Genomic DNA, 6000 nt, shown 5'->3' with positions numbered 1-6000 from the left:
TGAGTTTGTTAGCGTGTAATATTAACTTTTAAAAAATCTCTCACTTTATTCTCTGGGGGGACAAACTTTTAAAACTTTTCTGTGGCCTCACATGGGGATGGGGTCGTCCTCGTCACCACCAATCTGTACATGCAAAGTTGGCCATCGGACGTGGATAATGACTGATATGCTTTCAAATGTGAAAAGCAGTCAAGTCTCATTTTCTTCTTCGAAAAAGTAAAAACAAAAATAGAAAAATTCAGATAAGAAATTCACTAATTTATAAAGAAATCGATTTATATTTGAAGTTCGAGAAACAAGATAAAATTAAATTAAAATTAAAAAATAGAGTATCATATACTTCCAACAATTGGAAGGAAAGCACTTGTTCCTTCAAATTCAATAATGTTTACACAATAGCATGTAAACATAATTAACTTCTAATTAGCCTAAGTGATCATAATTAACTCTAATTAGCCTGTAATATTAACTTTCTAAAAATCTCTCTCACTTTCAAGGACTATTCTCTTTTGGGTACAAAGTTTTCAAACTTTTCTGCGGCGTCACTTGGGGGATGAGGTCCTCATCACCAGTCTGTACACGCAAAGTTGGTCATCGCTGAGAAACTTCAAATTGTGTCGATGGGTGGGACCCAATCGGCCTGGTTCGGACTGTTGGAGGATGACAAGACAACGACAACAATTCTACTGGCCGCAAGTGGTAGTAACGATGCACTCCAGTGCCATTGATCTCTTTGTAAATCTACGGCTCTTAACGGATTTGGAAATCAACTATACTTCCCTCTTTACCCTTTCGGTGGCTACCCTAAGGCTAAGACTAGCTTTTTTCTTTCTCCTTTTTCTCACTAATTTGTTAATTTCTAATTTTCAAATTGACATCAGATGTGAAGAAAGTTGGGGTGGGAGGTGTCTGTTAGTAGCAATTGAATGATATTGGACCCTTTTCAATGCTGATGAGATATTGCAGGTTCATTCACGGGTTCAAGAGATCTTGCAGTTTTAGAGAGAGAGAGAGAGAGAGAGAGAGAGAGAGAGAGAGAGAGGGAGGATGCGGTGGCGGCAGCAACTCCACCTATTTGCCCTTAGTCATGGCAAGGGGGGGAGCTAGGGCAGCCACTATTCACGTGAATAGTAGTTGCCCTTGCAAAATCAGAATTTTGTGTTTCCACCCGTTGCCCTTGCTAAGGGCAGTCACTATTCATTTTTTTGTTTTATTCACAACTTTTTTTACCTCAATAATTAATTTGGATAATATTTTCGAATAAGATTTTCGGGTTCCTACGTGTCAATACTATTCATATCTCATAATCGGATAAAATTTTTAATTTCAAATTTCAGATAAAATTAAAAAAAAATTGGCTGGTATTTATAGAAAAAAATTCATTAATTTGTGGGTATTTTTTTAAAAAATTTCCGAATTTTTTCCCGTATTTTATTGCAAAAAAATTGGCTGTCGTTGGATTGGAGGAAAAATCGGATCGGAGAGCCCAGACGACGCCACGTGGCAACAGGAAAAATCAAATCGGGAGTAATCAGAGCGATCAGAGCGGGGTAATCTTGTAGTGGTATCAGAGCGCCGAGCCCTCATTTTGGACCTCGGCCAAGTCGCCGCCAACCCGAGTTGGTGGGTCCCACACCCCTGGGCCCGGTCGCCCTACCGAACGCAATTTTTTTCCCTAGGGTGGGAGGTGGATTCATCGTCTTCTTTTTTTTCTTTAGTTTTTTTTTTCTTTTAAGTTTATTCTAAATGGTATAAATTTTTTAAATCCAGCTGTAAAAAAGTTCAAATTTTTATAAAACTATGACACATGACATATTTTTAAGGGTATACTAGTGATTGCCTCATGAACTTGTACTTAACTTTCAATTAGCCTCTTATCCTTTTCTTTTAGAAAATTAAGGAACCAAATTTTATTTTTTTTTGCCAATGTGCCCCCCAACGTCAAAATCTGGCACTTTCCATCCATTCTGCCGTGAAGTTGGAGGTTAATTTTGTCATTTCTCGTCTCCACTGAACTGAACCCATGCTTCAGCTATTAGTTCTTTCTTTTTGGCTCGTTTTTTCCCCAAATGAATTTCCCTCCATTCTTGCAACCTCCATTTTCATATCCAAAACCGAAACTAGGGTTAAGGAGAAAACCCAATATTGCAAGATGAGGATGTCTTTACCTAACCTCCTTCAACTTACACTGGGTTGACTTGCGTGGACACACGAAATGACAAAAGTAACCTCCATCTTGACGGCAGAATTGATGGAAAGTGCCAGATTCTGACGTCGAGGGGCACATTGGCCAAAAAAAAAATAGATCGGGTCCTTAATTTTCTATTTTTTTATAAATAAATATTAAAAAAAAGGAAAAAGATAGGGGGTCAATTTAGGGGGCAAATCACCGGCATGGAAGCATCACAAGCTAAGGTGCTAGCACACTACTATTCTATAATTTCTCCTCCTTACCCAAAAGATCCCATTCTTATCTTCTATTGCGGCTTAATCATAAAGTGAGATGTGTCCTCTCTTTTTGGATTGTCAAAACAATTTTTTTTCTTTTCACTTTTCTTGAACTCCTAACTTTTTATCAAAACATAAAATACAAAAATAAAAAATCTCATTGTTTTTTTTTTTTCACTTGGTCATGATTCTGTTTGAAATACTACCATGAAGAAAAGTGGCAACTTTGGTTGTAGAGGAATTATTAAAGTTACAGTTGGAAAGGGCCACAAAGACTTAAAGTCTTCATTGAGGAAGGAAAATTATTAATTTTTAAAAGGTTGAGAAAATCAAAGTGAAAAACAATGGGAATTTTGTTTTGTGTTGTTTTTTTTTTCTATTCACTACTACAAAAAGTGACAAAGACGACAAAAAAAAAACGACGGTCTAAGTGAAAACCGTCGTTGTTTTTTAAAAGACGACGGTTTTATAAAACCGCAGTGTAATAACACCTTAGACAACTAAAAAATGGAGATTCAAATGGCTGTTCCTAAAACACGACGTACCTAATTAAAAAACCGACGTCTTATTGAAATAGGATTTCCGAGTAGTAAAATCATAGCCAACAAATAACGGCGGAAGTTGTGAACCGACCGACGTAGAAAGTAAAGACGACGATTTCAAAAAAAGCCGCCGTTTTTACCCAGAAATTAACACGACCGTATAAGGCGCCGTATAATTACAAATAAATCCACGGCGGTAAAATACAAAATACCGCCTTATTACATTAATATACAACTACGGCAAAGATAAATATAACGACGTCTTGTAGGAAGTCATATGGGAAGTCATATTTATAGGAAGATAAATATAACGACGTCTTGTGGGAATTTTCTGTGTATTCTTCTCTTTGTAGGAAGTCATATTTATAATACAACGGAACTTTCATGGGCAAGTAAATAATAAATTCATATTTCTATTTATAGTAGGAAATTAGGAATTAAAGTAAATCAAATATAATTATAATGGGAATCCTTGGTGTGTAAGGAAAGAAAGTCAATGGTTCACAAGTCACGCCAACACTCCCCTTTACGTTGGTGCATAGATGTCGCCAATACCCAACTGGTCCAGTGAATTGTGGAACGCTTTACTGGAAATTGTATTTATTAAAATATCCGCCAATTGATTCTCGAACTTTACGAAAGGAAATTGAATCACTTTAGCTTCAAGCTTCTATTTGATATAGTGTCGATATACCCCAACATGTTTGGTGTGATCATGTTGAACTGAATTCTGTGCAATAGCGTTGCAGCCTTGTTGTCACAAAAGAGATTCATTACAGATGTAGGTCTATACCCAAGTTTAGTAAGCTCTTTAACCAAATGAGTTCGCAAATTCCTTTGGTCATACCTCTGAACTCGGCTTCTGCACTGGATAAGGCGACCACTTTCTGTTTCTTACTTCTCCATGTAACCAAATTACCTCCCACGAATGTGAAGTAACTGGATGTGGATTTCCTATCTGTTATACTTCCTGCACAATCTGCATATAGGAGTTAGTTGTGAGAGGCTTTTTTAAAAAAATTTAAATTTATTTTAGAATTAAAAAAGATAATGGGTAGTTGTGTTCCATACAAATAGGATTCATTATCTAATTTTTCTTTTAATTTTAATTTTTTTAAATATAAAAAAGTGTGAATTTACCATATTATCCTCATTTAATTAATAATTTTAATTCTTAATGTTTACATTAACCAAGGATATTTTCTAATATTTTGAATGTTTTACTATTCTTTGCCTTTTGCTTTATATATATAGATTAATGATATGCGGTGAATCTAATATCAGAACAATTGAAATGAAGAGAATGTCATGGTATTGGTCGATTTGGATTTCATTTACCAGGAGGGCATCATTCTCTATCTCACTTATTCTTCCAACACTATGGTGTGTCTCACCACCTCATGCATACCAATGTTCTGCAGCAGGTCGCTTCACGCATACCCAGTCAACAATCTTCAAAGTCAACAATGTATTAGTGTTTTAAAAGAACACACAAAAACAAAGGAATATGACTTTATGTTAAGAATTAATGTTTTGAGTGCTGAAGAATATTGGTATTTGCATTTGTAACACGGAGACTAAGTAAAGCTCTGGATTAAAGTTCAGGTTCATGCAGTTATGCTTACATGCCTTCTCGATTGATGTCCTCTCTCTCTCATGCTGATAATGTTTGTAATACACATAAAGCAATGTTGAAGAATATAAAGTCTGAATGAATAAAATACAATATATAATGAATAGTTTCATTATCAATAGCACAGAGGTTTTTTGTGAAAAAATCCACACCTACTAGACTTTGTAGGCGATTAAGTGATACTGTTAATAGAGGGCAACTACCGGCTAGCCTGTCTCTCTGTATGTTGCCTAACGATGGGTCATACTCGGCTTCTTCCTTTGAGCCCTTCCGAGCCTTATAAGGTTTCGACCAAAAAGCCAAAACAGAAGCCTTATTTAAGGCTTGCAAGGCACTTGGGCCTTGTTTGGCTAAAGGTCTTGCTAGGCCTACCATGCATGTGGGCCTATGCATGGCCCAAGCTCTTCATTATCCCGGCGGAGAAAGTGACCTCTAGTACTAGCTCAGGGCAATAATATTTAGAGATATTTAGTGATATACCCATTCTTAGCACTAATATTATAAATAAACCCTACACAATTGAATTTCTATAAACATACCCAAAAAATGACAGCTGGCCTTATTGAATTTAATATTGATTATTAAATTACTTTGATACCTATTGAGTGTTTTGGGTATTTTTATGAGATTTTAGGGTTGGGCTTGTTTTAAGAAATTGATGGCAGTTTTATAATTTATAAGAAGTTAAAAGCCTCTTTGTTATGTTGTAAATGAGCTTTGGGTGTGTTTTATAAAGTCCATTTCATATGGGGTTTTTTTTTGTAATTTGAGCCCATATGTTGAGTATAATAGTGAATCTCCCTAATATTTACTGTCCCCTGTTAATGCATGACAAGATGTGTCTCACTTTTTCCCACCCTAGACTTGGGTAATTCGGTATGTACGGACATCCTTTTGTCCACATGGGACATGTCACATGGCATCCTACTATTGGCGTGTAAATATTTGCTCTCAAAGAACACTTGAACAAACGATTACTGTTCTAGAGAATATAATTTGCCAAATTGGAGACCGATTTGGAAATGGAGTGGGCACAACATCAATTGATAATTCACCTCCACCACAAGGTTTTGGCACATCAAATTTCTAGTGGCACTCAATCTCTATTTTGACGTGCCCGAATTCCCATTTCATGACTACAATTGATGAATAAAATAAATACAAACTCTTTTTTTTTTTTTTCAAAAATTTTAGGATTGCATTCATAATTTAGTTAAAAAAATCCATGAGCCACAAGGTCAATACAAACTAGTCACAAAGGCCCATTGCAATAACGAAGCAGTCTAACATCAAAATTAAGACAATTTAGTGAGCCTTCACTAACGATCACGCATGATCGAAGAAACTCTGACATAAGCATCCCGACTAAGATTGCAA

Source organism: Prunus mume, linkage group LG5 (genome assembly GCF_029339155.1).
Source record: "Prunus mume cultivar Tortuosa linkage group LG5, ASM2933915v1, whole genome shotgun sequence".
NCBI classification, from domain to species: domain Eukaryota; kingdom Viridiplantae; phylum Streptophyta; class Magnoliopsida; order Rosales; family Rosaceae; genus Prunus; species Prunus mume.
This window is presented reverse-complemented; position numbering follows the sequence as displayed.